The sequence below is a fragment of the Felis catus genome, chromosome E3 (genome assembly GCF_018350175.1).
Source record: "Felis catus isolate Fca126 chromosome E3, F.catus_Fca126_mat1.0, whole genome shotgun sequence".
Lineage (NCBI taxonomy): Eukaryota > Metazoa > Chordata > Mammalia > Carnivora > Felidae > Felis > Felis catus.
The window spans coordinates 20,282,339-20,301,702 of record NC_058383.1 but is presented as its reverse complement, the minus strand read 5'-3'; the positions used below and the strand labels follow the sequence as shown (position 1 = coordinate 20,301,702).

Below are 19,364 nucleotides of genomic sequence, written 5' to 3'. Positions count from 1 at the left end.
AAGAGAGAGAGGATCTTAAGCAAGCTCCACGCTCAGTGCAGAGCCTGACACGGGGCTTGATCCCACGACCCTGGGACCGGGACCTGAGCCAAAATCAAGAGGCCAACTCTCAACGGACTGAGCGACCCAGGCGCCCCATCCCCGCCTTCTTTACCACTTCGGTTGGGTTCTTCAAAGCACTGAGGACACTCTGAAGTCATCGAGGGCTTGTGGTTGCTTCTTCTGCATCCCGGGGCCCTGCCTGTTCCTTCCAGTCGTGAGAGCAGGAAGGTTGTGTATCTCGTTTACCAACACCCTTGTGGGTCTACACCAGCAGGGCTGAGTTAATGGCTTCAAGTTCATTCCAATCACGGACAGCCTCACGGGGAACCAGGGCCTCCCTGCTCCTGCGGCCATCACAGATTGGACAGGCCTTTACAATGCCGTCTCCCCGTTGTCCTGTGTCCCGTCCCAGCCCGGAGTCTGCGTGCCGCAGGCTGACCATGGCGGCCCCGCCCGCTTCCCGAAGCCAGGCTTCCGGGATGCGTTTCCTCTGCTTTACAGGATCTTTCACGGTGTTCTTGTCTGCCTACTCTGTCATTCTGGAATCGGTAGAGACGGTTTTGAAATGTTTTTTTTTTTTCTATTTCAGGTCTGCTTGTTAAGCAGGAGGGAAAAATGTCAGCGGGGAAGAGCTAAGCGACGTCTGTGTGTGTGTGTGTGTGTGTGTGTGCACTCAGCAGCTGCATGTTGGAAAACGAGTTATAGGGATAGAGGTGGTGATGGAGAGATAAATCAATTATTTATGACTGCAAACGCGTAGGAGCCCCACGTCTCAGTGACTTCCAACTGCAGGGGTTTCCTTCTTGCTTACGCTGTATGTTGTTGGCTGAGGGCCGGTGGGGGCTTTGCCCCATGTGTCTACACAGAGCAGGATGCGTGCTGGAGGGGCGCTCAGGGCGTGCCTTTCCTGTGGCAGAAAGAGAGCTCACGCGAGGACTCTGAAAGCCCCTGCTTGGTGCTGGGGTTTGACTCCTCGCCTTCCGTTGGCCAAAATGAGTTGTGCCACCCAGCCCGCTCTCTGGGCCCAGGGAGGTAGACTCTTTCCTCAACAAGATCGCACACGCTAAGTCCAGTGGTGAAGGGGTATGTAGGCAGGAAGACCGAATCGTTGGGAACACCAAACACAACTGTGCCCTGCTCCACGCTCTACAAAAATCTTAACGGTGTCTGTGACAGTCAGGGTTGTTTTGGTTGGAACAAACAAAACCAGCTCACATGGGCTTCCTTTTGAAAGAGGCCATGTGCTTGGCTGTAGTCCATGGTTGGTTGTTCAGGTCGCACATGTCCGAATCCATTCTGTTTCCCCGGCCCGTATTTCTTTGGGTAGAGCCATTCTCGGATAGGTTCGGTCCAGGGTGTGAGCTGTCCTATCCGGTCTTACAGTCCTGTAAAGGGGGGGCGCAGCCCTTCCCCCCTGAATTCTAGCCCAGGTGCCATTGTCAGGTCTCATCAGATCAACTGGTGTGGCATGAGTGGACCTAGGTTAGTCTCTGTGGGCTGGGAATAACCTATGGAGACTGGTCACACACGGATTGTGCCGGACTCCTAGGTCCTGGTGGCGGGGGGACGGGGGGTGATCTCTCCAATCTGAATAATTTGGACTGAGGCTGGGGGGAAATGAATGGTTCCCTTCTGTAAAACCCACAAGTATACAGTGCAAGACGGGTTCCTGGGCAGTTGAAAACGACAGATTGTATCAAAGAGGCTTTTAACAAATCCATACGTCAGTATGTGTCTGAGCCAAGGAAAATATCAATGGGGATAGGAAGTCAAGACCATGGCTAAAAATAGAACACAACTGAGCAGCCCATGAGGGCTAATTAGCTTGCCCTGTCGGCATTGAAACTTGGACTTGGAACTTCCCGGTGGTCACGGTATCTTGACGAAACGCACTGTCCTCACCCCCCGATTTCTGCTATCAGAGTCGCAGGATAAATGAGGTCGTGGCGAGCGGGGACGTCCAAAATTCTAGGTTGTGACCCAGAGCATACCCAGTCCCCGATTCCCAACCCCCCGCATAGGTGTGTACGTGCATATGTACTTATGTCGTTACCAATGTGTCTCTCTCTATATGCCTTTAAATCTTTATTTATTTAAGTAATCTCTCTACCCAACAGGGGGGTCGGACTCCCGACACAGAGGTCAGGAGTTTCACGCTCTCCGGACTGAGCCAGCCAGGTGCCCCTACAATCTATATATTTTCAGAAATAATGTTGAACCTTCCACGCGAAGCGCACTCCGACATTTTCTCCCTCGGACTGCCCAATCTGTCCTAGCCTGCCCTATCCTCGCCAATCCTATCCTATTTCATACCACTTTATTTTATTTTCTATTTCTTAATGCAACTCGCAGACCATTAACATGATTTCATTGGCCGCTACGGCGTTGCAATCCGCATTTTGAAAAGCACTGACCTAGTCGTGGAAAGGAAGGTATCTGCTGCACCTCGTGAATATCTATTGAGTGGCGGACGGTGAATGAATGAAATCGGTTCAGTCCAGTCTGTAATTATTTTGTACTCTACTATTATGTATAATTATGTGTGCCAGGTACTGGGATGCAGTTATGAACACGTTCAGCCCCCTGGCCTTGAGTCCACCTCTCATCGGGGAAGAGGGAGGTCCTGAGAGGCAGTGACAAGACGGCGTGACCCCTCTTCCACAGAGGTGAGGCAGGTGCCTTGGGTGCACAGCTAAGAAGCCAGTGGCCCTTCCAGGATGGAAGGTGAGAGAGGGAACAGGGAACCCTCCACCAGGTACGTCAAGGAGCCACCAGAAAAGGGATGTGAAATTCGTGATTTTTTTTAATGTTTATTTATTTTTGAGAGAGAGAGGCAGAAAGAGAGGGAGACGCAAAAGCCGAAGCAGGCTCCAGGCTCCGAGCTGCCGGCACAGGGCCTGATGTGGGGCTTGAACCCACGAACCTCGGGCCCACCACCTTTCAGGGCAATCATGAGAAGTGACTGCAGATGTCTGAGCTGGGGAAGAAGTCCTCCAAAACCTCCTCGAGCCATAAATAGAGTCTTTCTTTCTTCCTTTTCTTAACCCCCCTGTTTTTTGTCCTTTAAGGGTATTGCTTTTCATATTTTTACCTCCAGCTGTCTCGATGGTATTTCAACCTTTTTTATATTTTCCTAAGTCTTGTATTTAACGTGCCCTGGAAATTGTCATCGAATATAAAAAATCAGATCTCAAACTTCTGCGTTAGGAACGGAGGGACGCAGAGCAAGGTTTTTTGGGTTTTTTTTTTTTGTTTTTTTCTCTTTTGAGTGCATGGACTTTTGATATATGGAATGAAGACGATTGTGTCTGATTGCATCTGTAATGAACCCTCATAATTTTAGATTAGGGTTATGTGGACGTCCCAACTAATGGGCAGTAGATTGTGTGGATATAATTCTAGCCTATCATACTTTTTCTTCAATATCAATTACTTTGAATGCTTAAATATCCAATTTCCTGAGATTTTTATCGTTCCATTTTCTTGTTAAGTGACCCTCCCTCCCTCCCCACGCCCCCAGTTTAAGTTGCTAAAGCAATGAACTATGAGTTCTGGCAGCCTGAAAGGAGTAGGAGTGGGGAGCCCAGGTTCAGTGAGGGAATGGTTTATGGTTCGGAGTGTCTGGAATATTCTATGACAAATGCCGCCAGAGATTAGAGACTCAGATCTTTTCCCCAGCGCTCAGACAGAATTGGAAAAAAGGAAAAAATAAAGACAGGTTTAATTAACCTGCCAAAAAGAAAAAAAAAAATCACAGAATGTCTGTGCGTGAGATTAAGAGCAAATCTAATGATGAAAGAGATTGGAAGGGGGGATGATTAGGTATATTTCCTATTCAGTCAACTAATATCACTGAATCTCCTTAGAATCAAGTCATCAAATTATTTTGGCTTTGGGCTTGCCGCAGCACGGAGAACTCCTGCAGGTGGAATCTGACCGAAAGGAAAAGTCAAGGTCACCAGCCTTCATCTGCAGTCTCCAGGCAAATGCACGGCTGGAGGTAACTCACCCTCAAAACCCCCTCCGGCAGCGCAAGGAGCCCAGGAGAGGTCAGGGCAGAGCCACAGCCAGAAAGCAGAGGTGAAGCGAAGAGGCAAGAGGATTACAGTGACACCCGCCCAGGGGCGCCTGGGTGGCTCAGTGGGTTAAGCGGACGACTCTTGGTCTCGGCTCAGGTCACGATCTCATGGTTCGTGAGATCGAGCCCCACCTGAGGCCCTGCGCTGACCGTGCGGAGCCTGCTTGGGATCCTCTCTCTCCCTCTCCCCCCGCCTCTCCCCCTCCTCGAAGTAAATAAATTAATTAAAAAAAAAAAGAATGACGTCAGCCCAGTAGAAGGACAAGTACAAGCACGTGGTGTGCGTGGGGGAGTGTCCTGTGGGTGTGGTCAGCTATGACTGTGTTGCTCGTCAGAGCCCGTACAATGTGCCATTTCCTTGACAGACGGAGACAGGACCTTCCCAACCCTCCTTGGGTCCAGGTGGGGCCACATGCTTGGGTTCGTCAGTGGACGATGAACGGCCGTGAGGGCAGCCATTTCCAGGTAAGCTGGTGAAAAGTCAGTGGACCTTCTGTATTTCTTCTCTTCTCTATTCACCTTTCTCTCCTTCCTCTTCTTCTTCTGTCCTTTGTCCTTCCCCGTCTACTGGCTAACGTGGAGCAGGACATGGCCCCGGCAGAGGGGAGAGCCACACGATGGAAGGGGCCCTGGTGCCCGAACATGGTGTAGAAGAATCTTCCAGACCCACCCACCCAGGACGCGACGTGGGCGGGAGCTGACCTGAATGGTGTAGGCACCCTGAAACGGGGGGGGGGGGGGTTGTTTGTCAGCGGGCTTCATCTCTTTGAGCTTCTTTGTCAAATGGGCGTACTAATAAAACCTTGGCTTTATAGGACCATTGTATGGGTTAAATGAGATACGGAAATAAAGTGCCCAGTCCGAGTCCCGTATGAATCACCCAGTGAATATTAGTTAACAGTGAGGCAGCTCTAGGCTGCTGTTATTGGAAATCTGGCTTATTCGTTATGTGACCGATAGTTCATGAACACCAACTACACGCCAGCGCCGATGAGAGACACTGGGGACATGGGGACATGAGACACATTCTCATGCATAGCTAGTAGATGTGGACTTTTTATCTTTACCACGTTATTCAAAGGTTGCGCTCCCTATTCTGACCCACCCTGACGTCCACTCTGGAATCCCTGACCACAGCTTTCTTCGCTGAAGCCAGCCCTGACCCCTGAGCACTAGCAACCAGAAAGTTCCATCCCGTATGAAGAGAATACAGGTCGTTTTTGTCTAACAAAACCCACTGCCCTTGTTCTGGAACTGCCCCAACCTCATGCTATGACTTTGTTTTCCCGATCGGGTTGGCTACGTGTCAGTTCTAGCTCTTGGGGTGAACACGTAACCCAAGCTGGCCGATCAGAGCCCTCCGCGGTCCCTGAGAACACTAATGAGGGAGTAAGCGTGTGACTTCAGCTGGGACAATGCGATGAAATCTCGGGGCTTCCACAAGAACAGTGACCAGGAGATGTCTTCTTCATGCTGGGATTATTAGGCTGAGCAGATACAATCTCGAAGCTCTGGAGTTACCGTGACCATCTTTGTGACCACACGGCAAGTCCCTGTCTGAGCTTCAAGCAAACGCCGGGGAGGCTGAGTCAAAAGACGTCAAAGGACGCCAGACCCCGAGGGTCTCCTCGGAGCATCTGGACCCCGCTATGCCTACAGTCCAGCTCTTGGACTTTGCAGTTCATTCAACTGAATAATTTACTGCCCAAAGCAGTTTCACCGGGTGTTTGATTCCTTGGAACCGAAGTATTGCTGAGTTGATATCTGACATTAGCTTTGGAGACTGAATGGTCTGAAGCATCACGCACTCCCCGGAGAAGACACATCACCTGACCTTTAGGCACAGCGCTGACCTTCCCACCATGCTGTTCCGGCACGGGCTCACCTTTCCGAAACAAGTTTAAACTCCGAAGTTTATATATGCTGTTAAAGACCCCTGGGCGCTCTTGCTTCCCCTGACTAGCCTTAGCTTCCACCCCTTACCTGCCAGCCCATTTTACTCAGGTCCCACCACATCTTTTAGGTGACATTTTCCCATTTATGACAAGCTCGCCATTTCTGTGTAGAAGATAATCTTTTTAAAGCTCTTGCTCTGTAAGTTGATGGATTATAATCTCCGGGGAAATTTAAGAGGTGTACTTCTCTCTGGTCCCCCACTCCCCAAACCCGCAGAGAAATCCTCTTGTCTCCCCAAGACGGGAATCTCTCCGGCTTAGTTATTTTTTTCATTAAAATTCAAATTAATTGAATAAAAATGCAGAGTTTCAAATCAATGAACCCCTTGCAGAACCAATACAATGCAAGCCTCTCCCGTAACTATGGAATTTCTTCTATGAACAAATGTCGGGGCTCCCTGGGGAACGGAGTTGGCTACAATTACCCTTATCAGCTCAGTTCAGTTACTAGCAAGCGGGTCCCTTGGTGGCAGCGTGGATTCATAAACATTTCCTGAGTATGTACTATGTACTGGCTCCTGGACGGTGCATCGTCTTCTGGAATCCACGTGGCCACTCCAAATGTAAGTGGTGTGAGAGGAATCTATACAGGTAGGTATGGTCTCAACCCTTCTACCCACTGAGCTTACCTAGGAGAGAACACACGGACCCTTTTATGATGGTTACACCACATCGGGATTATATGACACCCTGGGGGGGTACAAGAACAGGGCGGATTGAAAGTAAATGAGAGATGGGCACCGAGGAGGCCACTGTTGGGGATAAGCCCTGGCTGTCACGTGGTACGAGGTGAATCACTGGGTTCTACTCCTGGAGCCAAGATTACGCTGTATGCCAACGAACTTGAATTTGGATTAAAAAATAAAATAAAATTAAATTAAATTAAATTAAATTAAAATAAAGTAAAATAAAATAAAATAATAAAATAAAGTAAAATAAAATTAAATTAAATTAAAATAAAATAAAGTAAAATAAAATAAAATAAAATAATAAAATAAATTTAAAAAGTAAAATAAAATAAAATTAAATAAAATTAAAATAAAATAAAGTAAAATAAAATAAAATAATAAAATAAATAAAATAAAGTAAAATACAATAAGTGATAAAATCATGTGGCTATGTTATACCTTCCAGCCCCGATTTTAAAACTTCCCATCGTCTGAAGTAGTCTGGAGGGAAAGGATACACAGGAAAGCAGTTGACTGTATATGGAGATTAATGTGTAATCTGTACATGGTCTGTTGAGTGCTAAGCGTGTGCCAGGCGTGCCTGTTACCAGATCACTGGATCTTCAAAGCAGACGTATCTATTGGAAGTTAGTATTAGCATCCTTTATTTTTTTAATGTTTATTTATTTTTGAAAGAGAGAGAGAGAGAGAGATTGGAAACAAGTGGGGGAGGGGCAGAGAGAGAGGGAGACACGGAATCCAAAGCAGGCTCCGGGCTCTGAGCTGTCAGCACAGAGCCCGACGTGGGGCTCGAACCTATGAACTGTGAGATCGTGACCTGAGCCAAAGTCGGAAGATTAACTGGCTAAGCCACCCAGGCATCCCAGCATCCTTTACTTACATGCTAAAAAACCAAGGCGCACAGCGTTCACAGAAGCTGCCCAGATTCCCCCAGTTAGTAAATGCCGAAATGGGGATTTCGTTCAAGCAAATTTTGCTCCAGTGCCTAAGTGCTGAAACTGTGATGTTCTGCCTCATGCTCAGGTGACCTATGGTAACAGGACCTATGGCAAATACTTTTATGAAATCAGGGCAATATTCATGTATTTCTTGGCGTCTGCTTTAGGTCAGAAATTGCTAGACACTGCAGATTCCGTGGTGAACACGAAGAACAAATGGACAAACAATATGGTCCTTGACTTCATAGAACAGGATGTGCAAAGGCTCTGGGGTATGTTAGAGGAACGCAAAGAAAGGCGAGAAAAGCAGAGAAGAGAGTTGGAGCCAGATAAGAGAGAGCCAAGGCCGAGAACGCAGGGACTTGTGGTCCTTTCAGCATTCTTGTTTTTATTCTAAAAACAATGGAACATCTGCAGAATTTTAAGCAGGGGAGTGACGTGGGGGAACATCATCTTTGGTCACCTCAATACCCCGGAGCAGATTGACAGTCTACTGGTCCCATGGGAAAGCAGGGAGATAGCATGGCAGTTTTGAGGCCCCACCGTCGCCGGGAGCACCTGCCTCCGATGGAGTCTGGTGAAGTGTTTGTCACCATCTAATATAATGGATTCTACTGGGTAAGGTCGCCAGCAAGGTCAGTTGAGGGTAAATGGCCTCCACTCTTCAGTCTCGTGACTGAACGTTTTTGTCTTAGGGACCAAGACCTAAAGCAATTCGCTGTAACCATCATAGGAAGGCTGGTTGAATTCTCACACTTGGAACCAACGCTTTCTGTTGCCAAGAGCCAATGTGAGGTGGTTTTCTTTAGAAGGAAGCGCTAGGCATGGAAGGGACATGGGGCTTCTCATCATCTTCTCCAGATACACTAGATTTCAAGGAAGCAGTGACGTTTCCGTGAAAAATCGACAAGATTATTTGGCTGGTGGACAGGATACATCAAGGAGATCCATTGCCCCGTTGCGAGTCATAAAACCCGAAAGCAGCAGTGTTGGAAGATGCCCCTTTCTCAAGTTTGGCTCTCCTACTTGTGCACCAGCTCTAACCTTGACACTGATGTTGAAGCTGGCCTTCCAACCCCACGGAGTCCCGCCTCTTCCCACATCTGCAGAGGAGGCAGGAAGGTGAAATGAACTCCATGAGGACAGGAGCACTGTCTCCTCCCTGCCCTTGGTGTCCTGAACAGCACCCATGCATGGCAGGTACTCGTTTAGTTTTTGCTGAATGAGTGAAAAAAGTTCTGTTCACAGCATCCCTGATGGCTGACAGCCTCTTCCTGTGTATGGCAAAGTGCAGCTATAACACCACCTCCTTGGTTAATGTTAAATGATTTTTTATAAAGCAAAAGGAGGTCCTCCTTTGTAAAGAATGCCTTTCGGAGCTTCACAGAACAAACAAAATCCCTCCTTTTCGTGATGCGAATTCAGATAGTTGAAGTTATTAGGGGTCTCCTTGGCATCTCTTCCCTGATGGAACGTCTTTTGTTCCTTAAAATGTCCTCCGTATTACGTGTGTGTGTGGGTTTGCATTTTCCTACTTTCCTCTGTGGTGAACATCCAGGTTTCTCACTTTAACCCATCCGCTCATCATCAGATTTATCCCTAGGTCCGCATCAAGCCGCACACTGTTTGGTACCTAGTGGGTTCTCCATTAGCGTTTCGTCAAAGGAATGAATGAGTAAATGAGTATCGTCCTGAGAACACCCTCCAGGTTTTCCACTGCACTATTACAGTAAGATACTCGGGGCTGAAGATAAAATATTGCAAATCTACCTGATCATTTAGGGTCAAAACAGTCACCTCGTTCAGTTAAACGCTACGATTCGGTTAATGGGATTTAAGATACAAATGCATTTGCATTGTGTGTGTGTGTGTGTGTGTGTGTGTGCGCGCGTGTTCATTTTGCGTCCGTGGGTAAGACGATGGTGTTGATGCTAGAACTCATTCTGGCCCCGGGGAATTATGGGCTGCTCGGATCCGTAGAGGAGGACCAACGGCACACAGGGTGAAGCGGTCTTAAAGAGACCAGCCGTATGGGAACTGGAAACACGCACAGTGTCTGTGTCCGGGAACAAACTCCGACAGTGTGGGTGTCCCAACAGTGTGAGGGGAGCATAGTGATAAGGAACAGGTGGTAGTGGCCCGGGGTCAGGTGGGTGATCGCCATGATGTTGCCAGATCTGAAGACTGAGATTTCTCGGAAACCAAACCCCGAGACATGGGCCCCTTCAGGCACAGGTCAAGAGCATCATAGTAGGGAAGCTGGGTCCGGGTCCCCAGAGCTCCACCCTGGAGGACTGGGTCTTGGGTCTGATTGGATGCAAGGGAGGCTTTTGGAGGAAATGGATCCCAAGACTCTGGCGGGAGGGGTGATTTTCTTCCAAGCCACATCAATCAGTAGATAAACTACCCCCTAAGGAGGGGGACCCGAAGTATAGCTGAGCAGACAAAACAGAAGTTTATTTTGTTAGCGTGCCGCAGTCCAGAGGTAAATTGGTGGTCCAGTGCAGACAGAGACTTTGGGTCTGTGATGACGTCAGAGGGACCAGGCCCTCCTACCTCTTCGTTCCACCCTGATCTGCACGGTCCAAGCTTGTGCAGAAGCTTCCTGTCTGTATCGCACAGCCTAGAAAGACAGGGGGGAGGGCAGGTAATTAGCTTTTAAGAAGCAAGACAGATGTTTCACACGTCACTTCATTCACGTCCTAGAGGCAAGAACTTGGTCACTTGGCTGCCTCGCACCGCAGGGGAGGGAAGGTAATGTAACTTTCAGCTCCGAGCGGTCACGGGCTGAGTGCTCCAGGAGCCAATGCTGAGACTGTGTTTGGGGTACAAGATGATCAGTGGAATCAACGCCCATGGAAAGGAATATAAAGTAGGATTAGGCAGGGAGAAGTCAGACTGTGAAGCGTCGACCAACCTGGGAGGAAATTCGGGGGTAAGAATCAACCACCCGGGTCGGCTCGTGATGGACTGAACTGGCTGGACCTTCCAGCCCCTCCCTCCCTCGGTCACTAGGTGCAGGCTACCCCAGCTAGGGATGGAAACCCTTGAAGGAACCGATTTGTAAAAACCTGCCTTCTGACCGCCCTCCCCACAGCCGGGCGCTAAGCCCCCTCTTTGCGAAGGGGCCCGGCGGCATGTGGCTGGGTCTACCCATGTGGCACGTGGCTTAAAGCAAACATGAGAAGCGTGGATGCTGGTGGGCAATGAGCAATCTTGGGTCGGAGCGTGTGGAGGGAACTCGTTTGTTCAGCACCTACTAGGTTTCAGCAATGAACCAGGATACGGGGCCCCTGATCTTACAGACCTTACAGTTTACTGAAAGAGACAGAAATAAGCAAGGGTACAAACAATCAAGACTATTAAAAATAATGGAACCCCCCATAAAGATATTCCAACGGAACAGGGAGTGTTAGTTGGCAGTTACTTCCGAGGGGGTAATCAGAGAGGGCTTCTCTGAGGAGGTGATGTTTGCACTGAGGACGGAATGAGGGAGATGGGGAACAGCACTGCAGGCAGAGAGAACAGCATGTGCAAAAAAAAAAAAATAGGAGCAAACTCGACTCTTTCAAGGAAGAGAAAGAAGCTACTGGGACTTGAAGCTGTTTTGGCAGAAAAAGAGATATAAACCCTACCGTCAAATAGGTTGGGAAGGGTCAGATCATGTACTATTTGGATAAAGAGTCTGGAATTCATTTTAAATGTGATTGAAGCCATTGTAAGTATTAAAACAAGGGAGATGACTTAACTATTTTAATCAAAATTCTAATAAATTTGCTATATTTTCATGGAACTAATTCTTTAAACCTATTTAACTCTTGGATCAATTTTCTGTACAACACAGTTAACCTGCTTCCAACTTCTGTCCTATTTTCATTTGACTGAAATTATTTTCATATGGATCAGTTTCACAGAAAAGCTTTTACTCTTGTCATCGTTCCCAACTCTGGCTCTGACAAGAATGACGCAGAAACTGAGACACGGCCAGACTGTCCCTTTATCCACAGGCAGGAGATTTATTTTCATGCCCAAACCCAGCGTCCCATGAAAATAGTTCTTCATTGCCTACTCTGCCCTGACCCATTTCTCCTTGAACTTCTTTGTGCTTTTTTTCCTGCTCGTTTGGGTTCCTTCTCAAGTTTCATATAAGTCAAGATTCTTTCTTTTTTTAAGAAAATAAAGCCCACTCAAAATAGCCTAGGCGGGCCTGCATGGCTCAGTCGGTTAAGCACCCGACCCTTGATTTCGGCTCAGGTCATGAGCTCACTGTTTGTGAGATTGAGCCCCCCTGTCAGTGTGGAGCCTGCTTGGGATTCTCTCTCTCTCTCAAAGTAAATAAATAAACTTTCTCTCTCTCTCTCTCCATATATATATTATATATTATATATATATAAAGTTTATATATTTTATATATATAATATATATAATATATAATATGTAATATGTAATATGTAATATATAATATATATAATATAATATGTAATATATAATATATATAATATAATATATAATATATAATATATATTGTATATTATATAATATATAATAATATATAATATATATTGTATATAATATATATAATATATTATATATTATATATATTTTATATATTATTTTATATTACTTTATATATTTTATATTTTTTATTTATTATAAATATGTTTATAAATATATAAATAAATTTATAATAAATAAATTTATAAATAAATAAATAAATGAAAATATATAAATAAATGTATAAATAAATAAATTTATAAATATAAATAAACGTATACATAAATATTATAAATTTATGTATATTATTTATATATATTTATATATAAATTTTTAATAGCTTAACAAAAGACGCAGTGTCTTTTTTATTTTTTTTTTAATTTTTTTTTTAACGTTTTATTTATTTTTGGGACAGAGACAGAGCATGAACGGGGGAAGGGCAGAGAGAGAGGGAGACACAGAATCGGAAACAGGCTCCAGGCTCTGAGCCATCAGCCCAGAGCCCGACGCGGGGCTCGAACTCCCGGACCGCGAGAGATCGTGACCTGGCTGAAGTCGGACGCTTAACCGACTGCGCCACCCAGGCGCCCCAAAAGACGCAGTGTCTTAATTTATACCTAGCTTTAGGTGTGGCTGGATCCAGCAACTCAATTCGGGTCATGGCCGTTCAGTACTGCCCTCTATTTCTCTGCAATACGCTTTTCTTTTCTGTTGACCAGTGACCTGATGGCCACGGTCCTGTCCCTGTGGTTGCGCACAGCAGCTCCCCGAATACACGTTCTACTCCTCAGCGGCTGCAGAGATTTAAAAAAAAAAAAAAATCTAAAAAAAATTTTTAAGTTTATTTACTTTGAAAGAGACAGAGACAGCCTGGATGCAGGAGGAGCAGAAAGATAGACGAAAAAATCCCAAGCAGGCTCCACACAGTCAGCGCGGGGGAGCCCGACGCGGGGCTGGAACCCACGAAACCGTGAGATCGTGACCCCAGCCAGCCGAATCCAAGAGTAGGACGCTTAGCGGAATGAGCCACCCGGGCGCCCCGCCCCCGCCCCCCAAACATCTCTCCATCCTGTCTTGCAAACACTGCAGGACCGATTCCAGTTTGGGTGTCGTGTGACCACACCCGCCTTCATGATGTCCCCAAAAGAGCGTAAGGCTCTGGTCGGCTGGCTCACTCTTTGAGACAAGGGCTACAGCCAGCCCTTCCTTGTACCGTAGGAGTTGGAAATGGAGCAGTGATTGCCCTCTAAGAAACCTCAAGCCGTGGATAGCAGAATAAAAGGGAACAGATGTCGGGCCGGGACTGCCGTCGTCCCTGAGCCCGTGACACCGTTCCTGTCTGCAGCTCTGTGTTCTCCCGTCCGAACTGCACTTCCTCGGCTGTGGCCTTTGGGTCGAGCCCGCTCCCGGGGCTGTACTCGTGCTTCTCACCTAGCACAGCCTGCTCTTTGCTCTCTGGCTCCTAAAGAGGCCCACATCACTGGACTGACCCGAGCCCCAGAAATAAGATCCAGACGGAGCAACCCTGTACAGGGAGCTGACTACCCAAACAGCCACCCCTAAGCCCCCAGTTGGGAGGACAGCTTCTCTCTCTGCATCCCCCGTGGCGTCGAGTGGCTGAGCCAATGCTTAATTCAAAGGCTAGAATCCATTCAAAGCCAACGCGAGGAACAGAAAAGAAATCCCCTCATTAAATCGATGCTCGGTGGGGTGTGTGCATAATTCATCCCAACACCATCAAATATAAATGTCCCAGCGTCGGAGGACTGGAGCCGGCCCCACGGAAGTCTGAGCCCGCTTAGAAGGAGATGTTGGAAAGAGACAAGTTTTGCAAGGAGACCTTCTCGGAGCGGTCATGAGATGTGGCACCAGAGTGTCTCCGGCAAGGATGCTCGACGAGGACGTGGTCAGCGACGGGGCTCCCCCTCCAGCCTCTCGGCGGGCGCCTGTGTGTTGATAAACTCAGCTCCGGACTCCCTCTGAGCTGGGGCTGGGCTGCCAGAGCTGCCGAAGGACATGGAACGAAGGGTCCTGGGGCTGTGGATTAGACGGGCGACTTGCTCACGGGGGGCGCAAGCTTGCGTGCGGCTGGGCTTGGCAGCTAAGAAAGCATCGCTTCCAGCCCGCGGCCTCAACGCCAGCTAGCCCCAGGGCCGCGGACGGCCGTTGCGGAAAGTGCTGGTCAGGAACCCCTTTGTCCCTCAGTCCCCCGGTGCACAGATGAGGGTCCGGTGAGCCCAGGCGAGGTTCTCCCACCGCGTGGAAACCTTACCCTCCACCTCACTGACGTTGTCCGCGCATCTGCTCTGAGCGACGGCACACACAGCCTGGGTCCCGCCGCTCCTGTCCCAGAGAGGTTGCGCCTTGCTCCCGCCCGGCCAGACCGTGGTGGCAGTTCGTGACCTCCTCCTCCTCCTCCTCCTCCTCACCGTCAAGGCTACTGCCCGCTTAACACTTGTCGCGCGCTGAGCCCCGGGTCAGTGAGCCACGTGCGTCTCGTCAGTTATCCTCAAACGTGTGGATCCCCCTATTTCCAGGCCTTTTGCACCTGCTTCCTGGAACGTTCTTACAAGGCTCTTCAAAAAGCGTCATCCTCCTGGCCGCAAGCTGAATACCGCCTCTGCGCCACCCATAAGAGACTCTTGAATACTGAGAACATACTGAGGGCTGATGGGGGGTGGGAGGGAGGGGAGGGTGGGCGATGGGCATCGAGGAGGGCGCCTCTTGGGCTGAGCGCTGGGTGTTGTATGGAAACCAACTGGGCAATAAATTATATCTAATATAGAAAATGCATAAATAAATACCGCCTCGGCAGAATATTCCTTCATTCCTTTAGTGGTGCTCAGCACTCTACCACATGGTCAAGTTCATTTATCTGCATAGTTATTTATATCTGCCCCCCCCCCCCGCCCTTGCAGTGTTGGAACATGAGTGGTTGAGGAGGCGAAGCAGGGATCCACTGTCTCGTTCCGTGTCATGTGTTCATTGCCCGGAAGAACACGTTAAACAACATTAGCGATCAGCGCTCAAAAAAATGTTGGTGGAGTGAATGAACAGCTCTATGATGCAGATGATATTATAATCCCCATTGTAAGGAAACTGATGCCCAGACAGAGGATATAATGAATCGATTTCCGCTGGGTTACGTGACACTGAATTGAGTGGTGGCTGCTGATCGTCACCACGGACCTGCCCCACTAGCCGAGCCCCAAGCCACGGTGCTGCCCAAACCCTCCTCTCCATTCCTTTTCCACGATGACTCCATCTTGGGTCAAGATCAAGTTCACCAAGACCTCTTGGACGGTGACCTAGACGGTAGTTTAGGTAGTAGCAGTCAGCTGCCTCCAACCACATGTCCCTTTCTCTGTTTTCTCATTCCCTCCCAGACCGTTCATCAGTTCCTTCGTGATCGTGTATTTCTTTAAAATACTTGAGAGCCTCTGTGAGGCCTGAGCCCCCGGCTTGGTACACCCTCCTGTCTGGATGTATAAACGGGCCCAGACTCCCTGGTAGGGAACGCTATGGGATGGCCAGTTTCCGGTGGCCGATAAGAAGGAAAGAGGTAATTGTGTCAGGAGGCAGGAGCACTGTGTGTTCCTGTCGCCTCCTCTGGTCCTCAGCACTGGTTTGGTCCTCGAAAATAGCAGGAGGATCCAACCGAGTTATCCCTACCCAAACTGGCTCCAACTGTGTTCCTCCCTCTCTACAGGGTTGAGGCATCCGGGCTAGAAGAGACGTGGTGGTCACGCTGATATGTTGTCATGGATCAGAAGGTCAGGGTAGCAGACGGTAAATATTCTGCGTGGTGCCTAAGGTGGAGTATAATCGGCCAATTCCAGCATCGGTCCAAGGGAGCTCATGGGCATCGATCTCCAATGTGCCACGTTGTTCTGGGTCCAAGCCCGTTCTCACTTTGCGGCGCTGGCCTGCCGAGAAACCCCGCGGGCTGTAATCCAGCCGGTCTGTCTCCCGGGATTTAAAGAGCAGCCACTCAGAGATCACTTAGCTTGTTGTAAATGGGTTTTGAGAACATAGGGGATCATAAAGTGCGGAAGGAATTCATCCATCAGCCAAGGGGTCACACGGCTCGCCAGCCTCCCGGGTTCTCGGACGCTCAGCACATTCCCTGAGAAGCAGGACAATTGCCAAACCCTGCCAAGGCCCGTTCAGTGAGTGCGTTTGGAGCGCGCACCCCTGTTCTGTCTCCCCGCATCTGGACCTCGCAAGGGAGGAAACAACTGGGTTGAGCTGGTGCCTTTTGGAGCGCAACCTCCCTCTGCAAGGGGCTGAGGCTGCGCGGGTACCTCTGAGGCTGATGGAGATGTGTGACATGGGGTCGCACGGTGTATTTCCCAAGGTCGTTGAGGATCAAGGAGGTAGCGTCTGTGAGTTTACTCGTTCGTGCTCATAGAAGCCGGGCTCTGATTTTGCTAAGAACATCCTGGGACTGGATCTAACCCCGGTCAGCCGATTCACCCCAGCACTTCCCTCCCGCGCCCTGCAATCCGTCCAGGTCGGAATTGTTGCCTTGTCTTGAACATGGTGTGCTGGCTCTTGTTTCCATAAAACTGTGCGTGATACCTTTGCTACCTTGACCTTGGCCATTCCTGCACAGGACCCAACGCCCACTCTCACCTCCCACGCGAGCGATTCTGTATCTCATGGGTCTCTTCTTAAATGGCACTCCCTTCAGAGCCCCCCTGACTCCCCTAGACCATTTTACATATGTATGTATATATATATTTATATATATGCTTATTTATTGATGTTGAGAGAGCGCAAGGGGGGGAAGGAGCAGAGAGAGAGGGACAGAAGATCCGAAGCGAGCTCTGCACCGACAGGCCGACAGCAGCGAGCCCGACGCAGGGCTCGAACTCACAAACCGCGAGATCCTGACCGGAGTGGAAACCGGACGCTCAACCCACTGAGCCGCCCAGGCGCCCCTCCTAGACCATCTTAGGCGCCCCTGCTATGACTCATTCAAGTCTCTCATATCAGCTTCATCTTTCCTCTCCCGAGGACCCTCTGCCTCCTGGAATTAGGATTGCTCGATTTACCAAGTAAAACTTCGAAAGGCCAGGCAAGCTTGCATTCCAGAAACACGGAGTCTTTATTTAGTATCGCTTGACCGATTACGAAAGAAAGAATGAGTTGTTTACCGGAAATTCAAATTCAACTGGGCATCCTGTATCGCATCTGGCAACCCCACCTGAAATGCCCGTTCACCTGCAAAGGAGCCGATTGTCTCTTGGTGGGAATGGAACTCACGCGCCTTAAGACTTCGGGCCGAAACTACCGCCTGTGACAACTACGAAAACCTGGTTCTTCCTGAACTGGCCATCGTGCCCTTGGAAGCCAGAGGCGTGGTATCGCCACCTCCTGAGACCTTTGCAATCCAGCAGGTAGAACGGCCTCTCCGCCTCCAGGGTACGGCCACTCATCCCTCCAGGATGCACTCCTGGGGCCATGTGGGTTCGCGGTGTGGGCGGGACGACCTCTCGGTGCTGATCTCCGCTAAATACGCTCCACGGCCAAGGTGCCCTGGATACTTCCTAGATACCCACCTGCCCCAAAAGGCGAGGCTTAGACCACCTGCCATGAGCAGCCGTCTAGGGACCCAAGCTCACCATGTCCCCCGCAGACTGGACAACGGGCCTTACAGTTTTTATCTCCAAGGTAATTTGATCTCAGGAGCACCTTTGCCTTTTTCTGCTCCCTGGCCTTGGGGAGGAACATCTTGACAGATTTAATTAAATTTGAGTTTCAGGAGGAGTGTTTGGGTTTCTTGCAAAACAATCCCTCACTGGAAGACAGCTTATTCTTCAAATTTCTCACTTTCTCAACCAGGCTGAAGCTTTGCATAACAAGAGTTCTTTAAAAATTCGATGTTGGTGCATCCTGCTGAGGATATTTGCTAAATGAATACGTGGCTTGGAGGGAGCGCCGATCTCGAACATCTACTGTGAGCCAGGAGGCTAAGTGCTTTGTATTTTTATTTCGCTCGAGTCTCACCGATGCACTATTGGATTAGGGCGAAGATTACATTTTTAGAGGAGGAAACCGAGGCTCAAAGTTAAGTAAGTTCACATCAGTAGTGTAAGATTTGGGATCTTCTACAAAGTATTGTAGGAAGGGTGTGCTTCCCCCCACACTGTTGATTTGGGGGTTCAGCTACGGGACTTGGGGCGTCCGAGGAGATATTCACATGTGACCCAAAGGCGGCCCCAAGAATGCCGTTGTATTTTGGCCTGGCAAACGTGTCCTGGTGACGTGACAAAGATTCTGTCTCTGACCAAACTTGACTGGGTCTCCCCTGAGCTTCTCAGCTAGGCTTCAACCTTTGGACACCTGGGTGTATCTCTGGGTTGTCCAGCCTTAGCCAGAATGCCTCTTCCTGCCTAGCAGCCTGACAGCCTTGGGTGCATATTCAGTCTTTTACCCATCAGCCCCCAGTGATGTCTGATCGCCCTGGCCTGCCTTCGGCAGGAATCCCACTAGGCTGGTTTAGCCAGAATCCACCCCCCCACCACTGCCCTCCACCCCCTCACCCCCCCACCCCTCGCCGCAACCTTACCCTTGATATTTCCTCTTATTATTTTTCCATCCATTGGCCCCCTACCCTGCTCTCCGCTGTGAATCCCTCTTTCCTTACCATATTTGGGGTGGAACCCGATCTCTCTCCACCACCGCCAGACCCCAATGGCGCCCCCTTGAAGAAAGTTGGCCTTACCATCCCCAGCAAAGACATGAATTTTTTTTTTCTTTGACGCGGGACCCTGGTGGCTTCTGGTACGGGGAGGACAGAATTCACAGAACAGAGGCAGCTCAGCCCCTACCTAGCTGACTGGGAGCGGAAAACAGCTACCCAGCTGGATCCAGTGTAGATGGGCCACACTGCCATTGACTTGCAGACCTGAAATCCCCCGAGATTCCGAGATCGTCTTCTAAGCAGCAAAAGATGATTTGCTACAGCCAGGAGCTCACATGTCCCAGATTTCAACCCCTAAAATTTGAATGCGTGGGTTCGGGCCACCCACACTCACCCCTGGAGCGTGGGCAAGCTCCACCTGTCCGAAAGTTGTTAAGTCCGCAGGCTTTGGATTTCAGAGGAACCGGAAACGTGCAGAGGGAGTGCGGGCCTCTAGGGAAGTTTTACAGCACAGCTTTG

General features: G+C 49.1%; 1 long non-coding RNA gene across 1 annotated transcript; it reads left to right on the top strand.

Annotated features, from left to right (window-relative positions):
* Nucleotides 1-2,106: 2,106 nt before the first annotated feature.
* Nucleotides 2,107-6,610, top strand: LOC123382591. Its single transcript, XR_006591178.1, has 3 exons — nucleotides 2,107-4,042; nucleotides 4,486-4,585; nucleotides 4,706-6,610. It is a non-coding gene; the product is annotated as an uncharacterized LOC123382591 (long non-coding RNA).
* Nucleotides 6,611-19,364: the final 12,754 nt, after the last annotated feature.